Below are 22,427 nucleotides of genomic sequence, written 5' to 3'. Positions count from 1 at the left end.
GAAAACCACATACACTGTAATGCCGCGTACACACAGCCGGACTTTCCGACAGCAAAGGTCTGACGGAATGAATCCGTCAGACAATTTGACCGTGTGTGGGCTTCATCGGACCTTTGCTGTCAAAAAATCAGACGGACTTTAGATTTAGAACATGTTTCAAATCTTTCCAACAGACTCGAGTCCGACCAAAGAATCAGTTCGTCTGAAATAGAAGGGAAGAGAAGGGAATGTATGAGAGGGGAAAGTAAAGGAAGGGAGGAGGGAGGGAGCAGAAGGGCAAAGTGAGAGAAGGTAACAGAAAATAGGAGAATGGCAGGAAAAGTAAGAGTTTGGAAGTGAAAGAAAAAGGAAGAGAAGAAACGTGAAAGTGAAGGCAAGAAAGGGGAAAGAAAACAGAGTAAAACAAGGAAGGAGAGGGAATGTAAAAAGAGGGGAAGGAAAGTAAAAAAGGTATTAGAAATTAGGAGATTGGAATGAAATGTAAGAGATGGCAATGGAAAGTATAGGAGGGAGAGGGGAAGAAAAGTAAGAGAAGGGTAAAAAAAGTTGAAGTGGGGAAATAAAAGTAAGAGAGGGAAGGAAAAGTTTGTTAGGGAAAGTACAGGTAAAAGGGGGGGGGGGGGGGGGGGTAAGAGGAGGGAAAGAGAGAAAAGGGACGGAAAAAGAGAAAAAATACAAGAAAATAAGAAAAAAGGGAAGTAAGAAAGGGTAAAGAAAAGGTAAAGGAAGGAATGGGGAAGGGAAGCAAAATGGGGATGGGAAGAACAGTGGACTAAAGGGGAAAGAAAAGTAAGGGAGGGGGAGGAAACTCAGTTAAGGGGTTATGGAATTCTAAGCCCATTGAAGAATGAAAAACAAAAAAAATGATAAGTCTTTTTCTAACAGTGTTATCTAATGTGAAAATCATCTTAAGCACCAATGTTAAGGAAGACTAGCGTTATTATGCATGTTACTTTGTAAAGTCTCAGTAGAATTCATATAGCGAGAAGCACAAATGGGTAAAGTTCCTGTGCTTACAGTGATAATAATAGTTATTGGACTGGATTATATAATGTTTCTAAGCTAAATATCTTCCAGCCCATCGCACCCTTAGAAATGTATACAAATACTGGTTTGCAGGAGCTGACACCAGCACATAATTTAAACAAAAAAGTAGTACATTCAGTACAAATTCTAATTGATAAGGGTAGACCCTAAATATTAGCATGCCTAAGTGAAGCTCAGCGACATTTGACTTTAATATCTTTGTAGTAATTTAAACAGTCAAGTATCAAGTAAACATAGGAATTTAGAGATCTCTTTAATTATCTGAGTAATTATTCCTATTGCTTATTATAAACCAATGTGCACCTGGTTTCCGAAATCTGATTTTTCTTTTTTTTTTCAATTTGCCTTTAGTTGCTCTGCCATAACAAATGTGTCAGTGAATGATGAGCACAGGTTAAATATTTAATTATTTCTGTTATAGTATGCATGGGAGGGAAGCGAAGCACTGGGAGCTGAAACAAAGGGGGAATTGCTGAATGTAGCAACCTAGTAGGTCGGTTCTATTTGAGATAATGATCTCTGGTCCAAGTGCCACAATTACGCAAAATGAATACTGTGATTCTGGCAAAACACTAAGAAAGTCTGTGAAAGGAGTTTTGGCTCAGTTTTTTTTTTTTCAATGTCTAAAAATTGTTTCTATCTGCAGAATACATCTATTAAGGTGTTCTGAAGTGTCGCTGCTCTGACAAGTCAGGATATGCCAGTTGGGTTGGACAAGCATTTGATTGGGCTGCTCCATGAAAACAAAGGAGCAGCACCAGGCTGATATTTTGAAAAGATAAATGTGGTTTTGATAGAAGTGCCGGGAGAAAGTGTATCCATTGTGTCCTAGAAAAAAAACTCAAAGTAACGTCCTACTTCTCTGAAGAATCCCTCTTTAATGCTGCCTTGCTGGTATGGAACCTACACAACATGTACACTAGATCCAGCTCATGTATGTTCAAAGTACTAGGGAACAAAGATTCAAAGATTCAAAGAATTTAAAAAAAAGGAGGGAGCAAAGAAATGAGTGGAAGAAGATAGGACCAGACCAGACCAGCTCAGGTCCATATAGCATGTAACAGATAGTCTTTGGTCTCTGGTAGTCTCTATGAAAGTTATGTAATCGTCAGAGTACAAGAATTCATGCCAATAGAACCATTTTTTCAGGAACTTGTAATGGGAGCCCTTTTTTATTAGAGAGCAGAGACTTCCATTTTAAATATCTTATTTACTTTGTCTAACATAAAGCAATAGATGGGGCCTGTCTTTGCTTACAGCAGCCAGGGATACGGCTTTTGGCAGCATTAAGCGAATGTACTAAGACCAAGCACTTGTAGGTCTTTTTAGGTACATATGATGGTGTTAGAGAAAGAAGACTGATTCCAAGAGAATCAGGAAATCGGTAAATGTATGATTTATACGCCTCACCGTAGACCAGAAATTGTGAAGTTTGTCACAATTCCAAAAGATATGCAGGATACCATCTCATCAGAATTTTATAGTTTGGTTCCTGATGTTTGGTACATATTTATGTTTTTTACTCAATGTGCTTGCTTACAAGCAATTTATTCGCTACATAGTTTTCACCTATGGACTGAATACTCACTATTGCAATATATTTGATTTACACATACTCTTCTGGGAAGGATGTTCACAAGGTTTAGAAGTGTGTCTATGGGAATGTTTGACCATTCTTCCAGAAGCGCATTTGTGAGGTCAGGCACTGATGTTGGACGAGAAGGCCTGGCTCGCAGTCTCCGTTCTAATTCACCCCAAAGGTGTTCTATCAGGTTGAGATCAGGACTCTGTGCAGGCCAGCCAAGTTCCTCCACCCCAAACTCACTTATCCATGTCTTTATGGACCTTGCTTTGTGCACTGGTCCAAAACATTTATGAATTAGAGCGGAGACTGCGAGCCAGGCCTTCTTGTCCACATCAGCGCCTGACCTCACAAATGTGCTTCTGGAAGAATAGTCAAACATTCCCATAGACACACTCCTAAACCTTGCAGACAGCCTTCCCAGAAGAGTTGAAGCTGTTATAGCTGCAAAGGGTGGGCCAACTCAATGTTGAATCCTACAGACAAAGACTGGGATGCCATTAAAGTCCATGTGCGTGTAAAGGCAGGTGTCCCAATACTTTTGGTAATATAGCGTAGTTGTGGTGCCTGGAAGCCACAGTAGCAGTGTATTTGTGCCTGTAGACGTGTATTACAAAAAACATTGTGCGCAGCTATATGCGCAGAAATGCACAACTAGAGCCGTAATTTACTGTGTACTCCTATATGCCTCAACTACATCTGTGTGCAAGACCCCTTAAATTAAAGTGATTGTGAAGGTTTGTGTTTTTGTTTTTTTGTTTTTTATCACAAACATGTCATACTTACCTCCACTGTGCAGCTCGTTTTGGGTGATTTATTTTATCATTATGATTTAAAAAGGATCCAAAAAACGATGTGATAATAAATGGCTTCATGTGATCACTATCCTTAAATAAAGGATCAGTCATATTTTCAAAATTAATGCCAACATTTCAACATTTCTGCCAGGGTATGCAAAGCTTCATGTCATGACGCCGGTTCCTCCCTCCCCTCTCTGTACCGATCTGTACAGTGCGAGGGGAGAGGGGGAGAGAGGGGGAGAGATCATTTGTAGCAGCGCTGTGGGCTGGATCTGTAGTGCCCACAGCGCTGCTCAGTGCCAATACTCTGCAGTACTCTGCCAATACTCTGCCAATACTCTGCAGTACTCTGCCATAATCTGCAATACTCTGCCAATACTCGCCAATACTCTGCAATACATTTTAAGAGAAACAAAGATTTTTATTTTATTTTTTACAGAATTTTACGCTTTTTTTTATTTACAGCGCAAAAAATAAAAAAATAAAACAGCGGAGATTAAATACCACCAAAAGAAAGCTCTATTTGTGTGAAAAAGGACAAAAATGTCATATGTGTACAGTGTTGCATGACTGAGTAATTGTCATTCAAAGTGTGAGAGCACCGAAAGCTGAAAATTGGTCTGGTTAGGAAGGAGGGGTTTAAGTGCCCAGAGGTCAAGTGGTTAAATTTGTCCTAGGATTAATTTATAGGGTGAGCTTACAATAAATATACTGCAAGCTGGTGGCGGGTGCAGGCTCGGCAATGGACATGTACTTTGCCAACTTGCATACGGGTTTGTGGTGTGCATCCCCCCCCCCCCCCCCCCCCCCCACGCATACTGTTGTTGCACACAGCACAAATTTAAAAGCAGATTTCAGCAATGATTTCAGCTGAAACCTGTCCAATCACACACAGAGTTCTGTATTTACAAACACAAAGACTCTGTGTACAGGGAACAATGATCTGGCTGCTTCTTCTCCCTGAAAAGCAGAAGAAAAACAGCCAGATCAGTAAGCAAAAGTAGCACACATAACCCTTGTTAAGGACACATTAATCCCTTGATTACCCCTTGCTGTTAACCCTTTTACAGCCAGTGTCATTAGTACAGTGTCAGTGTACAGTATTATCACTGATCACTGTATTACTGTCACAAGCAATGTCAGTGCCAAGTGACCCTCCCAGTCAGTGTCTGTTAGCGTCAGATTGCTTGTCACCCTATCATAGCCATTACAGTATAGTGTCTATAGCTGTGTAAATTCCAGCATATATACCATATATACGCTATAACTTCAACACGGAGGTCAAGTGGTTATTTTAAAGCTGCCCTCCCAGCACACAATTATAACCGGTGTCAATAGGTTTTGGGCTTGTATTGATGGCATTAGCTTGACATCAACTTATAGTAGAACTATAGGCAAAACTTTTTTTCCATTTTGGATAGAGCAAGGGAGGGTAACCCCCTTTTTTCACCACCTGTGTCCTATTGCGGAGATTTCCCTTCACTTCCTGTTCTAAAGCCAACAGGAATTGAGAGGAAATTTCTTCAAATTAAGGGAATTTCTTGGGGACCCCCAGGTCCCCATTGGAAGATTTCACCTCTATTACTTTTCCCAAAAATTGGGATTTTCTTTTACTTTCACTTTCAATGATAACGGTAAACAGGAAAAATAGAGAGGACAGATCACCTTAAAGCGGAGTTCCACCCAAAAATGGAACTTCTGCTTTAAGGGAAGGTGACACCCTGACATGCCACATTTGGCATGTCATTTTTTGGGGGGGGGGGAGCAGAGACCCTCTTTCTAGAGGGTTTCAGCTCCCACTTCCTCCCGGGGCACCGGAAGGAAGATCACCTCTCCCCCTTCCCTCTCGGCAATCATCTGGTCATCTGGGACACAGCTGGGTGCCCACAGTGACAATGCCGGCATCGCAGAGAGGAGGGGGAGACAAGCGGGGCTTCTTTCCCCCCGCTTCTCTGAACCCTGGGACAGGTAAGTGTCCGACTATTAAAAGTCAGCAGCTGCAGTATTTGTAGCTGTTGACTTGTAATCTTTTTTTAAGCGGAACTCCGCTTTAACGAGGGCACAGACAGCAATAAAAACTAATCTATCTCCACTCTATCCAAAATGGAACAAAAAAATTGCCTTTAGTTATACTTTAACCTCATGCAGACCAGCCGCTGCAGTTATACTGTGGCAACATGGTTTGGCTGTGCGAATCGCCATCATGGTACGTCGGTACCAGAGATGGCCACTAGGGGGACGCGTGTGCGCCACCGGAGGTGCGCCACCGCAGGTGCGCCACCGCAGGTGCACGTGACCCCTGCTCGCCCACAGAGCCAATGCGAGTGCCCGGTGGTCATGATCACCGGCGGGCTCCCACGATCGATCGGGCCACACCGAGAACCAGGATCTGTGTGTGTAAACACACAGTTTCCGGTTCTCTGAGGGGAGAACAAACAGATTGTCTGTTCATACGGAGTATGAACAGACGATCTGTTATCTCCCCTGCACAGTCCCCTCCCCCCATCAGTTAGAATACTCCCTAGGACACACTTAACCCCTTCACTGCCCCCTAGTGGTTAACCCCTTCCCTGCCAGTGACATTTTCACAGTAATCAATGCCATTTTAAAGCTGTAAAAATGCCAATGGTCCCAAAAATGTGTCAAAATTGTCCAGCGTGTCCGCCATAATGTCGCAGTCCCGATAAAAATCGCAGATCGCCGCCATCACTAGTAAAAAAAAATTAATAATTAAAAAGCCATAAATCTATCCCCTGTTTTGTAGACGCTATAACTTTTGCGCAAACCAATCAATAAATGCTTATTGCGATTTTTTTAACCAAAAAATATGTAGAATACATATCGGCCTAAACTGAGGAAAAAAAAAATATATTATATATATTTGGGGGATATTTATTACAGCAAAAAGTAAAAAATATAATAGAGTGACACATGTATGAGAGTCTGAGAGGGCTGCACACCCCAATTGAAGTCTTTGAAAATAAAAAAGTGGGAAGTTCCCCACGGGGCTTTTTAGCAGAAAATAGGAGTCAAATATTTTGTAAAAATCGCCAATTTTTTATTTCAAAGGATGATTAGACACAAAACATATATAAAAAATGAATTAAAATATGTGCTCTGGTATATACAAGGCAAGACAAATTAGGCTAGGAAAGGTTATACATCAAGAGTGATACATTGTTGCACTTGGAATTGCCCTCCGATGTATGGAAATGCCTATGAAAAAAGGGGCATTTGCATACATCGCATAGTGCAATTCCAAGTGCAACAATGTATCACCCTTGATGTATAACCTTTCCTAGCCTAATTTGTTTTGCCTTGTATATACCAGAGCACATATTTTAATTCATTTTTTATATATGTTTTGTGTCTAACCATCCTTTGAAATAAAAAATCTGTGATTTTTTTTTACAAAATATTTGACTCCTATTTGCTGCTATAAAGCCCCGTGGGGAGCTTTCCACTTTTTTCTTTTCAAAAGTAAAAAATAACCTGTTTTTTTCAAAATTATCACTATTTTTTTGTTTATAGCGCAAAAAATAAAAAACGCAAATAAAATACCACCAAAAGAAAGCTCTATTTGTGGGAAAAAAAGGATGTCAATTTTGTTTGGGTGCAACGTCGCACGACCGCACAATTGTCAGCTAAAGCGACGCAGTGCCGAATCGCAAAAAGTGCTTTGGTCAGGAAGGGGGTAAAATCTTCAGAGATAATTAAGAATTTAATGGCAGGTCAATTTCCCATGACGTTGACCCCTCGTTCCGACCTGCATTTGGGTATTTTATAACACCCACTGGGATCTATTTAAATGTAAAAAAAAAAAAAAAAAAAAGTCAATAAAAAATAAATAAATAAATAAGATCCTTGAATTGGGCTTCTGTAATATTAGCCAGCAGTCTCCATTATTAAAAAAAAGACACCCACATTCCTTGTGTGCCCAGAGTTTTGTCTCTCTTTTCATTACAAAGGATTTTATTGATAACTAGGTAAAGGAACAGAGCAGGAGCTCCAGGGTTCTGGATGCCGTCATATTACATTAAGTCAGAATGCATACAAACTTGTGATTTTTTTTTTTTTAATGCATGTGCATTCGTTTAGTTTATATCTGTTCATTTCAGAAATTTCACTCATTTTATTAAACGGAATTCTAGGTAAGGTAAAAAAAAAAAAAAAAATAGTAATACATCTGAAATACATATGAAAGCTCCTATGAACGGTATGGCTCCTTCCAGCGGCCTGTAAGCGAACATTCACACATGAAAACCCACAGAGTTCACAATGTTCTCATTTATAACATCCACTTGTGTCAGCAGCTTCCAAATCTGCAGGCAGCTCAATGAATTCTGCTGAATGGGTAACAGAAGAAGGTGTCAGCCTCCCAAAACCTCACCACCATCAAATGCGCAGGGGAAAGGGGACAAGGCTGTGTAGCAGAACATAAAGAGCAAGAAAAACTGCAAAAGGAATTTTATATAAAATGATACTAAATATAATAATAACATTTTATTTCATCATGAATTTTTGATTTCGTGCATTTACACAGCACAGGCAGCTTACCGTCTCATGTCCTACCACCTGCATATATTGCCTGGAAATCAGTATTGGTGTAGGCACAGATTATAGGTCCCCATTCCCAAAAGATCCTCTGGCCAGGGTCAAATGGCGGAAGACTTAGGGTCGGTGCACACTGGGACGACTTGTCAGGCGACTTAGCCGTCTGACAAGACACTTCCCGTTCTGTACAATGGAACCGTTCTAATCGGAGCATCGCAAGTCGCTCCAACTTTGAAAAAGGTTCCTGTACGACTTTGGGGGTGACTTGAGGCGACTTGCATTGACTTCTATAGAGAAGTTGTTTTGCAAGTCGCCGGAGCGGTCGTGTCCAGGTCACCTGAGGCAGTCACGCTGCAAGTCGTGCTGTCTCAGTGTGAACCAACACTTAGATTTGTATTAACTACTTGCTTATTGGGCGCCTAAACCCCCCTCCTGCCCAGACCAATTTTCAGCTTTGAGCGCTGCCACTCTTTGAACGACAATTGCGCGGTCATACAACTCTGTACCCAAATGACATTTTTAGCATTTTTCCCCCACAAATAGAGCTTTCTTTTGGTGGTATTTGATCACCTCTGGGTTTTTTTTCTGTTAAAAATATTAAAAAAGACAGATACAAAACCATTTTATATTTTGTTAATAATTATTGCAAACAGGTAATTTTTCTCCTTTATTGATGTACACTGATGAGGCTACACTGATGGGCACCAATAGGCTGCACTGATGGGCAATGATAAGGCGGCACTGATGGGCACTAATAGGAGGCACTGGTGGGAACTGATGAGATAACCCTGGTGGGCACTGATGGGTGGCACTTACTACTGTGCGCACTGATTGGGGGCACTGTGGGAACTGTTTTGTAGCACTGGCAGGTGGCACTGGCAGGTACTTGTGTGCACATATGAGGCAGCTTTGCCTCTTCCTCTTCAGGACCAATGTCCCTTTTTTGCTAAAAATTGGAAAATGTTGAAAAAAAAAATCATGATTCATAGTTTGTTATAAAATTTTGCAAACAGGTAATTTTTCTCCTTCATTGATATGCGTTGATGAGGCAACACTGATGGGCACTGATAGGCTGCACTGATGGCCACTGATAGGCACAGATAAGGTGGCACTGATAGGAACAGATAAGGCGGTACTGACGGGCACAGATAAGGCGGCACCCATGGGCCCTGATGGGTGGCACTAATGGGCACTGATAATAGAGCATGATTCGACGGAGTTACAACAGACTTCCAAATGAACGGACTTGCCCACACACTAACGGACCAAAGTCCGTTAGTTTTGAACGTGATGATGTATGATGGGACTAGAAAAGGAAGTTCAATAGCCAGTAGCCAATAGCTGCCGCTGCGTCGTATTTGGTCCATCGGACCAGCATACAGATGAACGGTTTTCCCGATAGAAATTGATTTAGAGCATGTTCTATTTCTAGGTCCGTCTGAATTTTTGAAGAAAAAAATCCGATGAAGCCCACACACGATCGTAATATCCGACGGAATGATTCCGTCGGACCTTTTTTGATGGAAAGTTTGGTCGTGTGTACGTGGCATTAGAAGATAGATCACAATTCTCGTTGGCGTAACATCATCTTTCACATTAAACAAAATAATTGGGCTAACTTTACTGTTTTATTTTTATTTTTATTTTATTCATTGAAGTGTATTTTTTTCCCCAAAAAACTTGGCAGACTGCCCAGATGTTTTTTTTTGACAGCTGAGTGAGCAGATAAGTCTCTCCACTTGTTATATGAAAGAATCGGCAAACTCTTCAATAGAGATCATCAGGGGGGTTGAAGCAAGATCACAATTTTTTAACGATTAATTGTGCAGCTCTAACTGATAGGTGTTACTGATAGGTACCGCTGATAGATGGCACTGAAGGGCACTGATAGGTGGTACTGATGGGCACTGGTAGGTGACACTGATGGGCACTGGTAGGTGACACTGATGGGCAGCATTGTTGATGAGGCACTGATTGGTGACATTGATAGGTGGCATTGTGGGCACTAATAGGTGGCACTGTGGGCACTGGTAGGTGGCCCTGGTGGGTACTGGTAGGCGGCATTGTTGTGCACTGGTAGGTGGCTATGGCAGGTGGCACAGGGGGGCACAGATGAGATGGCGACTGCTTTCCCTGATCGGGACAGATGTCCTTCTGACAGCCGCCGGTGATCGGCCGATTACTGGCTCTGTTTACATCACATGATCAGCTGTCATTGGCTGACAGCTGATCACGTGGTAAGGGATCAGGATCGACCCTTACTCCGATCTGTGATCCAGCGGGTCTCATAGACTCACTGATCACAAAACAGGCCACTCAAGCCCAGAGGACATCTATTGATACCCTCCCAGCAAATAGGTCCGCGCTGTTGCCGTCATTCGGCTATAGCACAGATATGAAGCGGTTAATGGTTTGAATCTCAGCCGGTTCCTGCTGAACCAGCTGAGATTCAAACCATGTATGCCTTGATTTGGTTTTGGTAAGGCATTGGAAAGCAAGCCTCTGTACTCACTCAAGCTCATCTGACTCATAGTTGTGATGTTTACTATAAGTATTGTAACAAGTCAACTGATTTTTTATTCTCTTAACACTTTCACATTGCAAACTGTTCATGAGCTGTATACCTCTTTTTGTGCCAGTTTAAGGAACACACATTTTCCTTTTAACCCTCATTTCTATCCATTCATATTTAACCTCACCATTCAGCCAGATCAGAAAATGCAACCTACAGCTATAAAGTTCTAGAGAAAGAACTGCTGCCCCGGAATGGACGTCCTCCTTTGCCATCCTTATTGTTCCCTGAGAAAAGATTGGAGCCAGTGGTGTCTGCAGACGGCATCAAATTCTGCAGACAGTATGGACGTCCTCCTTTGCTATCCTTATTGTTCCCATAGGAAAGGCTGATGCCAGTGGTGACTGCATAGCAGGGTGGATAAAAATCAATGATTATTAAAAAAAAAATTGTTAAACCTGATTATTTTTTTTTTTTTAATCTGATTTTTTTTGGGGGATTTGTATGATATTTATTTTAATAAAATGCTTTTGGAGTAAAAGTCGATCTAAAGATAGTTTTCTATTTAAGATACATTAATAATTTAGTATACTCAGCATAAAATGGAGCTTAGTTATGTAGCATGAAGCTGTATATTCTGCAATATTGACATTTTTGATAAACTCATTAAATAAATCCAAGTTCTGAAAGCTAAGATAACATACACTGCATTGAGGCATTCACACAATTTCACAGTAACCAGGAGATAAAACAAATTTCAGGAATATTTCTTTATCCCAATGTTTTTCAAATCTATGTACACTACAAACTGTATAATTGACGCAGTTCTGATATTTATATATTTTACTAACCTTATTAAACAAACAGCTTATTATTCTAAATAGGAAACCTTCATTTTGTTTGCAAATATTCAAAATTCTTACTACCAGCAAGAATAAGTCCTTACATTTAAAAAGCACCTGTCATTTCAGATCCATCATGGCAGCGCCTGTTAGTGGGCATCCACTCACCTGATGCCGCCACGTCCCTCACCTTGTTGTGTCACTGCCGCATCACCAGCTGTCCCATTAAAGTGAATGAGACTGTCGGTGAGTCAACAGCGGGTCAGAGGAGGAGCCGCTGTGGGACAGAGATGACAGTTGCTCTTTAACCGCTTCAGCCCAGGAAAATTTTACCCCCTTCCTGACCAGAGCACTTTTTGCGATTCGGCACTGCGCCGCTTTAACTGACAATTGCGCGGTCATGCGATGCTGCACCCAAACAAAATAGACATCCTTTTTTTCCCCACAAATAGATCTTTCTTTTGGTGGTATTTTATTTGTGGTTTTTATTTTTTGCGCTATAAAGAAAAAACAAAATAAATAAATAAATAAAATATAAACAAAAAAACTATTTTGAAAAAAAAGCAATATTGTTTACTTGCTATAATAAATATCCCCCAAAAATATATACAAAAAATATATATTTTTCCTCAGTTTAGGCCGATTTGTATTCTTCTACATATTTTTGGTAAAACAAAATTGCAACAAGCGTACATTGATTGGTTTGTGCAAAAGTTATAGCGTCTACAAAATAGGGGATCGTTTTATGGCATTTTTATTATATATTTTTTTTTATTAGTAATGGTGGTGATCTGCGATTTTTATCATGACTGCGACATTATGGCAGACACATCGGACACTTTTGACACTATTTTGAGGCCATTGGCATTTATACAGCGATCAGTGCTATAAAAATGCACCAATTACTGCTAGCCTGTCTGCTAGCCCCCCGCCAATTAAAGGGGAGGTACCGGTATGCCCATTTGCCCACCGCTGCCATTGTGCCAACATATATCGGCATGTAGCGGTCGATAAGTGGTTAAAAAAATTCTATTTAAATCTAGTTGATTTAAATCAAGCCTTTTTACTAGTGATTTAAATCATGATTTAAATTGTGATTTAATTTGACTTGATTCAAATCAAATCCACCCTGCTGGATAGGGCATCAATTTCTGCAGACATGCATGTTTATAGCTTCTGTACAGAACAGTCCCATGATGGTTGACTCTTCTGACCACCATTTAATGTATATTCTTTGGTTAAAGGTACACACCAAAATGGTTCTACTACAATCAATTTCTAAATGAACTATAGGAACAAGGTAAAAGAAAAAGAAAAGAAATGCTGGGGCATGCTCTAGAGGAGGTGAGGGAGGTTTGGCATCAATTTGGGTAATACCTGGGCACACAGTTTAAAACCTTCACTAGTTTGACATTATCTGTAGCAGCCATTCTCAACCAGGGTTTCAGGGGAACATTTGGGTTCCTTCAGAGCTTGCTAGAGGTTCCTTGAGCAGTGACTGGATGGTGATCTCGGGCCATTGCCACTTGGCAGAACCAGCTACAGGATGCCACAGGCCTTATTAGCTTGTCTATCAGGGTGGCATTCTGACCACCACTGGACACCAAATTAAGGGCGTTTTTTCCCACTGACCCCCAATTATTCTTTCAAGAGTTCCTCTACGTATCAAAGGTTAAAAAAAAGGCAAATCTATAGTGAAATCTGTGCTTTGACCAGCTTATCAGCAAAAGATATAATGCAAAGTAGGTTTTTTAGCACTGATAACATTTTGAAGGAACTTTGAGCTAAAATACAAGGTCTTTAAAAGCCATCCTTAATTTTTCATTTATTTATATTATACACACAAAAAGTGCAGCTGTGAGAAGTTGCTGGAGACCCCACCTGGCAAAGGAGGTAATTGTGTTTACAAAAAGAAATTCTCTTTGGGTGAGCGAACGGATGGAAGGATTAAAAGTTTGGCAATTGCACGCGCTGTTCTCACAGCTTATCCAAAGGACACAGAACAATGGCGAAATCAGACAATTTTTCAATTTACCGTGTTCAAGGGTTACTCTGCTGACTTCTGACATCCAATCATGTGCAAGCAAAAAATGCTGCTTTTTTTTTTATTTTTCTTCCATGTGATTGGGTATTCTTTGCAAAGTTCACTTTATTTACTAAGCTCTGGAGCAACTACACTTGCAGAGTGAACAGTCTATTTGCATTTAGTAAATCCACACCTGTGATTGCCAGGTGCCTTAGTGAGGGCCTATCAAGTCCTGTACTCACAGTATGCTCTCAGTCATTTGCGATTAATGACAGGAGGTTGTCAATCTACCTGGAAGATTGAGGACACTTAGGGGCTGAAATGAATTACCGCAGGGACAACACTGGACAGAAAGTGGGTCAGCCAGAGCTGATTTTTGTTTTACGTGCCTGAAGTTAGGATTTACGTGAAGGAATGGGAAGAAGGGATGATTTGAGTGAGTCACGGTTCCTACCATGTCATGCAAACAGCCAGGCGTGGCCACCCCCCAGGTGGCTCAAGGAGGTATTGAACCCATGACTTTCTGTGTACTGATCCTGCTGTATTGCCTCTCAGCCACACTTCAGCTGATTATCCAGCCTGGTCTCCAGCTATGCCTTGTCCTGCATGCAGCACTGAGGGCTATACTCTGGATCTTGCTTTGCAATTAGCACCTGTCACTCCTGGTTCAGCTGAGGCAGTTTATCTAATCAGCTGGGTATAAAACACAGCCTCACTCTGAGGCCGGGGTCTCAAAACTACAAGTCCCATCATGCCTCTGCCTGTGGGAGTCATGCTTGTAATTGTTAGCCCTACAATGCCTCATGGGACTTGTAGTTTTGCAACAGCTGGAGGGCCACCAGTTTGAGACCTCTGCTCTGAGGGCTTGGTCAGTTCATTGTCTCTTGTATTGCCAAAGGTTCCTGGTTTCCTGTGTTCTTATTTGCAAGTTTCAGTGTTCCAAGACTGACCCCGGCTTCTGACCCTGGCTTTGTTCATCATTAACTCTGACTTCTGCAATCCCTGCCTATGGCTTCACCTCGACAATCCTTTGGTAAATTCCCTGTCAAGCCCCCATGCTCAGATTCACAGCCCAGGTAGCCTTTTACCTTGTTACCGTGGGCTGTATGTATTTGCAAGGGTGAGCATACATCTCTGCACTATGGACTCCAACCAAGGTAAGCCCTTACAGTGTTGCAGATTTTTATCACATTGGAAGACGCTAGTGGAGAAACATGTAGAAGAAGAGAAGTTATGATGTTCTCACTCTTGCGCTGTGGTTTGGCTGCAACACGGGTGCAGCGCAGTGTACCTGCAGTTTTTGTGCAAAGTTACCGTGGTTTCCCACAGACTTCTATTAGATTGCACATTTTTGGTGTGTTTTCTGTAGGATCACTAAAGATGCAGAATGCAGGACTTTTGGTATGCTTTCAGAAAACACAAACGGCCAAACCGCAGTGCAAGAGTGAGCACAGTGTTCCATGTGTTTCTCCGCTAGTCGAGAACTATGGGTACACTGCGTTGTACTTTCTCCGCATCCAAACCGTTGTACAGAAGTGTGTAACCGCAACTTATATGGAGAAGAAAGAGAAAAACCCAAAACATACAGTTTAGAAATGAATCAAAGTTTGAGCTCCTTCCTCTAACCTCCTAATTAAGATTTCACCTGGTAGGATTAGCACTTCCCATGTCTATGGAGTGATTGGTTATCATGACCTGCAGGTGTGCAGCAATATCTGAAGGAGCGAGGTGGTGCTTTACCTCCTGGTTCCTTAATCTCCAGGTGGCATATTTAGCTGTGCCAAACATTTTTACTGTTCTAGAAGAGAAACTGTGTTTAAAATGCAAGAACAGAGCAAAGGTGAAGAGATAACACGTCTTAATATACGGAAAACATACAAAACATCTTGACCTTGCTTAGCTAATGAACACCTGGAAACTAACGGTAATTATCAGACTCTAAGCATATAGAAATCTCAGACTACCAGTGATAAATGTGATTGGGTGAGTACAAATGTAAAAAAAGTATGCATTTTTTAAAGAAATATTATTTGATTATTTGTATGATATTTTAAAGAAAAACTTATAGTATAATAATATATAAGAGTATATTATATATAATACATATAAGCATATAGAAATCTCAGACTACCAGTGATAAATGTGATTGGGTGAGTACAAATGATACGCATTTTTTAAAGAAATATTATTTGATTATTTGTATGATATTTTAAAGAATAATAATATATAATAGTTTGTGATAAAAACACAAATAAATTTCTATATCTGGATCTACATCAACTTACAAGACACAAGCAATATTATTTACAACCTGCTTTGGCTGCTTTCACACTGCAGCGGGAGCGGCGTCGGCGGTAAAGTGCCGCTATTTTTAGCGGCGCTTTACCGTTGTTTTAGAGGCGGTGTGCGGGCGCTAGCGGGGTGGTTTTAACCCCCGCTAGCGGCCGAAAAGGGGTTAAACCCGCCCGCAAAGCGCCGCTGCAGCGGCGCTTTGCCGGCGGTATTGCCGCGGTGTCCCATTGATTTCAATGGGTAGGAGCGGTTTAGGAGCGGTGAATACACCGCTCCTTCACCGCTGTAAAGATGCGGCTAGCAGGACTTTTTTCACCGTCCTGCCAGCGCATCGCTCCAGTGTGAAAGCCCTCCGGCTTTCACACTGGAGTTAAAGGGGCCGGTTTTTTTCAGGCGTTACACAGGCGCTATTTTTAGCGCTGTAACGCCTGAATACCGCCCCAGTGTGAAAGCAGCCTTTTACCTATTAAAACCCCCATGGAAATCCCTATCTTGGCACCTAGCAGGGAGAAATCTCTCAAGTCCGAAACTTGAGTCCAATGAGATCCACACATCACCCCTGATTTGTTCTTTCTAAGACCCTTGTTACATGCTCACAACAAATGCAAACTTGCTTGTGTCTAAAGTACAGCCCAGCATGCTCAAACAAGTCCCCATATGCTTGGCCCCAAAAAACCTAGAAACATTTTTGTCTGCGAGCGTCACCCAGACTAGGGCACCCAAAAAAGGAAAAACCACCAATCAGAATAGCATCTGTTCTAAATGTGTTTAGGGAAAAACAGGGCGCAACCCAGCACAGGTTTCTAAAAGGACACTGCCATTGACATTGTGCAAGCGATTCTGATTGGTCGGTGAGAATTACTCTGATCTGTCAAATCCCCAGACCACTGCATCAACAGCATGGGCACTGACAGCTCATCACCCATGGAGGTAAGTATAGAGGGGACTGGGGGGGTTGCAGAGGAGGTACGGTATTAGTTCACTTTTTCATTTTATTGAAAAAGGTGAACTAACCCTTTAAGTCACCACAAAACAAGAAAAGATGCCATGATTTTAAATTTGACACTGTTTTATTATGAAAAAAAAAAGATACTGTGAGTGCCCCAAGTGGAATGGGGGCAAACAGGAGTGAAGAGGTGGAGATCTCGAGTCTGGATTGTTAAGCAGACCTTGCATTATATGTGCATTATATTTTCAGTGACCACATATACAGAGCAGCCTACTCTACGTTTTTTGAAGTTTTTACAAACTTGCCTTCTGATATTTTTTTTATTGTATTAAATATTAAAGATTTGTAGGAAAAGCCAAAAGAGGGAGTTTTCAGCTGTTCCGTGCAATTACTGTTGAAATATCAGCCATGCGGGATTTTTTATTTATTTTTTATATTCAATGAGCCGGTTGACAGAGGGCACGAGAGTAATTTCCCCAGAAGAACTGGTAGAGCCCAGTTCCTGATTTTGAGTGGATCTACCTTGTCTGGCCATGGACTGGGAAGGCAGAGAGTCTGCGGTGTCTGTGCTCCCTGGGAGTGATCACCTTAGGGGTACTCTTAGTAACACATGGTCACAGTCACTAAAACTTTTTCTGCACTGTACCTTTTAGGGCTGGGCCTTTGGGCTAAGTCCAGGGCAATTTTTGTCTTCCAGGCCTCAGGGCCCAACCTGTGCACATTGCACAGCCACTTATTTATTTTATTCCACTGTTTGTCACTTTCACTTTGTGTGTGTTTTTTTTTTCTCACTAGAATGAAGGGTGTGAGTCCTCGGTCTTGCCCTGACATCCAAGGGGAGCATGTGTGGCCCCTTGACTTAGTATTCAAAGGTCAGCTTTGGTGGATCTAGAAGAACGGGGTCTGCCAGGCCTTCTGGCTAGGAAGACCAGTCGTACTCTTTGCCCCTGTCAGGAGCCTGGCGTACCGGGAGGATCAGGGAGAGGTCCTACCCCTGGGGGGTTGTGGACTAAAGCACACCCTTAAGTTCACTATTTAGTGTGTGTTTCACATGCATGTTTTTTGTTCACTTGCTGGTTTTTTAGTTTCAGGATTTTTTGAAAACTGACCATTTTTATTAATTTTCGACAGTAAAAAAACAGTAAAAACAAAAAGGTACAAGACAATTAGTTAAAAAAAAAAAAAGTGCCCACTTACAATGCAATCAGCGGGAAAACTTGAGTAAAGCAAATAGGTCCAATAGTTGAAAATAACGTGTATTAACATCAAATCTAGTGATAACGGCTCAGAGCATCAGTAACTGAACTAAATCTCAACTGCACAATTTCATGCAGCCGAATAGAAAAGGGCACTGAATTAAGCACAATAGTAAGAACTTTGTGAGGAGATGAATCATCTGGCAGCATTTACAAGATGAAATGCAAGTAATTTGTGATAAGCAGATTTTGGTAAAGAGGAATGGTGCAATAAGGGGTGAAATCGAGAGTGTATGTGATTATTTTAGCTATGCCTGTGTGCACCGCAGACCAAAACAGTTGTAGTTCTGTGCATGACCACCATAGGTGCAGCAAAGATCCAGGTTCAGATTTACATCTCCAACATAGAGGAGAGGTTGAAGGTGAAAATTTTCGAAGCAGTAAGGCTGCTTTCACACTGGGGCGGGAGCAGCGTCTGCGGTAAAGCGCCGCTATTTTTAGCGGCGCTTTACCGTCGTTTTAGCGGCGGTGTGCGGGCGCTAGCGGGGTGGTTTTAACCCCCGCTAGCGGCCGAAAAGGGGTTAAACCCACCCGCAAAGCGCCGCTGTTGCGGCGCTTTGCCGGCGGTATTGCCGCGGTGTCCCATTGATTTCAATGGGTAGGAGCGGTTTAGGAGCGGTGAATACACCGCTCCTTCACCGCTGCAAAGATACGGCTAGCAGGACTTTTTTCACCGTCCTGCCAGCGCATCGCTCCAGTGTGAAAGCCCTCCGGCTTTCACACTGGAGTTAAAGGGGCCGGTTTTTTTCAGGCGTTACACAGGCGCTATTTTTAGCGCTGTAACGCCTGAATACTGCCCCAGTGTGAAAGCAGCCTTAGGGTGTCCTATACTATCCTCAAAATAAATTATAGTCTGCTTCCTGAGCCTTTACATTTATTGAGCCCTTATGCAACTGGTAGAGAAATTTGTCCCATTCTTCATCTGTGAGGTTAAGATCAAGTTGGTTTTCCCAAGTGCGACACATTCTACTGGCCTTCAGGGAGTTGTCAGAGAAAAGGAGGGCATCTAGCATAGATAACACATGACATTGTGGTGTAGATTTGGAGCACATACCCTCAAATGGGGTGTGCTAATTTATTGGTATATCAAGTTAGAGAAAACAGCTAATGTATTTTTGGGGTTTCAAGGGGCCCCTTCATTAAACTTTTAAGCCTTCATAGAGAGGGCACATTGGAACCACTTCAAAAGTAATGGCTGTTTTTCCAAATTTGATATAATGATGAATAAAGCTTGATCTGGATATTATTGAAACCAACCATCTCAACCATTTTACCCTAGAGGAACCCTTGAAGTATTTTTTAGCTCCCAGGGAACCCCTGATAAAAATTATATCCACAAATCATGGTACGGCATTAGCTTTTTTTTACAACTATTTGCAATAATAATTGTGAAATAAAACAAAAGATAACGGCCCAAAATATACACATAATCCATGAAAATTGTGGTGTGCCCTTACAAAAGTGGTCAGTAGAGAAATGACCCCTAAATTGGACATCAGTATTAAATTGTCCCCTTATACTAATGGTCAGTATAAGTGGGAGATTAATATCCACCGCTGCTCAAGGTTCAAGGAAAACTTAGGAATGTCTGGAAGAACAGCTGAAGAATTTAAAAATGTTTTAGGGGTCCCTCTTGAAGACCTGGCACTTTTTTGTTTACATGTGCAAAATATGGGGGGGGGGGGGTTGCTAGAAAATTAGTTAGAACCCCCAAACATTATATATTTTTTAAATCTGTTTAACCTAGAAGAACCCATTAAATAATTTACAGCTTCTTTGGAACTCCTGCTATACATGATATTGACAGTTCATAGTACATTAGCTCGATATGACAACATTATTTTCAATATTAATTATGAAATTAAGCAAATAATAATTATGACCTGAAAATAAACATAGAATGAGAATATTGTAGTGTCCTCTTACACGAGAGGCCAGTAGAAAAGTGCTCTTTTACATTGTTGGTCATTGTAGAAGAAACCCCTTACATTGATGTCAGTACAGATGGACAATTAATATCCACAATTGCTCAATGTTCAAGTAACCCTTAGGAACCCCCGGAGAAAACCTAGGGTTTCCTGAAACCCCAGTTAAAAAAATGCTGATCCACACAGTTGGCTTCTTATCTCTGAGTTCTCTTCTTATCTCTGAATTCTAGTTTTGGATTAAAGCTGGTCATACATTATACAATTTTCCCTTTCAATTTCCTTTAGATTTACCCTGAACTATGTAGTGCAAGGGCCTGCCATATTGAACGTGTTTAGGTTTGTCCTCTTATGATATGGTTTTGGTAAAGGAAAATTATATAATGTATGGCTAGCCATAGTGAATCAGCATTAGAACCTCTGAAGAATAAAAGAGGTTCTAACGCTCATTCATTATATCCAAAACTAGAATAAAAATAATTCATATTCATATTATTTGTATTTATTTAGGGCTAATCTTTTTTGCACATTCATCTAAAAAATAATGAAAACCATACCTTCCCTTTAAATTACAAAGATGGATATAAAGGGCTATTCCTACAGCTGAATTTTGTGTTGTGGTTATCCTTTAAATCCGACAAACTTTGCATATGGCTGTGGCTTCCCAGCTTTTGTGCACACACTTATTTTGCTGCCTGCGCTACATACAATGTAGTATTTTGATAATAGCTTATGTTCCACATCAATGCCAAACATGTGCATGTGGGTAGTATTTTCATAAATGGGGACAAACAAAAAACACTCATGTGCAATTGCCAAATGAAAGCGGAAGGGAAACGTCTTTTTAAGAGCGTAATTGTCTTGAGACGATGCATTGCGAGGTATTACAAAGAGTTACAAGCATGTAAACACACAGGAGAATAGAACTTCCACTACAGCTGCAGAAAGACAACTCGGGATTGGAGGAGCTATGACATTTTACAGCTTTATGGAAACATCCAGAGTTTTTCTGCCGAATGCACACATCTCTCGAGAGGGCTCTGCATTGAGCCTGTTGGCCTTGACATTAAGCCAAAAACAATTGAAAGACTAAAAAGGACAACAAATCAGCTTTTTTCTACAGACATATTTTTTTATCCTCTTCCTGTGAGTTTATTCTCACAGAACCTCTATGAACATGTTCATTTACAGCTATTGTGTAGGAAGCAAAGACCTTGAAGTAGCACCAGTTTTAAACTCTGTATTGGATTTTCTTTTTAGGAACGTAGAAGCTGCTGCAGTCAACTCTTAGGCAAAGAACCAACACCATAACCAGAAGACTTTGTCTTCATCAAGGCAAATATACAGGTCATCTATCTGGGCTCATGCCTAGGGTAGCCTATTTCCACAGGGTGGCATGTTATAATTTGCTTTAGAGGGAACCTATCCTAAGAGAGGTAATTAGCTGGCCAATGCTAACCTCACCATCTAAGAAAGCTAGCTGCCTGGCCATAGTGCAAAACCAGTGGCTTCAACACTTGAGCCACTGACCCTTTATAAATTAGCAAATTAGGAGGTAAGACTTCATTCTGACTTCAGTGACTGATTGCTTGCTCATGGTCAATGACTCTGAAGCACTGAAGCCAGAGACAAATACAGTAAAACCTTGGATTGCGAGCATAATTTGTTCCAGAAACATGCATGTAATCCAAAGCACTTGTAAATCAAAGCAAATTTCCCCATAAGAAATAATGGAAACTCAGATTGTTCGTTCCACAACCATTTATGCATAGGTCTTTCAGTTTATAGTCCATATAAAAAGATTATAGTAATGCGATCGGTTGTGTAACCATAAAATGTCCATCCACAAATGGAAGCCTCCACAAGGGGATTAGAAGCAAAATCCATCAGGCGCTCCAGAGTATAAAAGAGAAGAGAGGCGCCTCTAAGTGTAGTAATATGGTTACATGTAAAAATGTTACATGACAAAATGCTCCGATCGGACATACTCCGATCATGTGTAGCCTACTCCGACGGACAAAGTGCCACGCATGCTCAGATCAAATTCCTAGACCAAAGCTATTGGCTACTAGCCTGAACGTAGTCCCTTTGTAACAAAATAACTTCATCACGTTATGTACAATCGGATTTTCCGACAACTTTGTCCGACCGTGTATATGCAACATCACTTCCGGACCTCTTCCGGAATTAATCCGTCGGAATTACTCCGACGGATTTGGTTGTCGGAATCTCCGACCGTGTGTACAAGGGCTAAGATGTGCCTCTGCCAATCATCAACCATGAGAGTTTGCTAAATGTTGTACCTTCATTAAATGTAACCATATTGCTACACTTAGTGGCACCTCTCTTCTCATTTATACTCTGTTGTGACATGACGCTACTCTTAGAACAAGAAATATATATCAAGTCAAAATGTATTAAAACATTTTGCTTGTCTTGCAAAACACTCTCAAACCAAGGTTTTACTGTAACTAGCATTTTTAAAAGGTCAGCAATGACAGGCTTATTTTTTATCTCAACAAAGAGTTTCTGGAGGTTTTCCACTTCCATAGAAGTTTCAGCTACATCTGACTGCTCATCTTGAAGTGGAGCTCCACCCAAAAGGGGAAGCTCTGCTTGTCTGCCTCCTCTTCCCCTCTGCT

At 41.2% G+C, this 22,427-nt stretch overlaps 1 protein-coding gene across 15 annotated transcripts in view; it reads right to left on the bottom strand.

Moving 5' to 3' along the window:
- Positions 1–22,427, bottom strand: part of TCF4 (transcription factor 4) — a 623,095-nt gene that overhangs the window by 299,092 nt on the left and 301,576 nt on the right. The gene's annotated exons all lie outside the window — the stretch shown is intronic.

The sequence above is a fragment of the Lithobates pipiens genome, unplaced genomic scaffold, assembly GCF_037356315.1.
Source record: "Lithobates pipiens isolate NorthernLeopardFrog02 unplaced genomic scaffold, aLitPip1_a1.2 Scaffold_3, whole genome shotgun sequence".
Taxonomy (NCBI): domain Eukaryota; kingdom Metazoa; phylum Chordata; class Amphibia; order Anura; family Ranidae; genus Lithobates; species Lithobates pipiens.
Note: the sequence above shows the minus strand (reverse complement) of the source record. Positions and strands in the feature narration are given on the sequence as shown.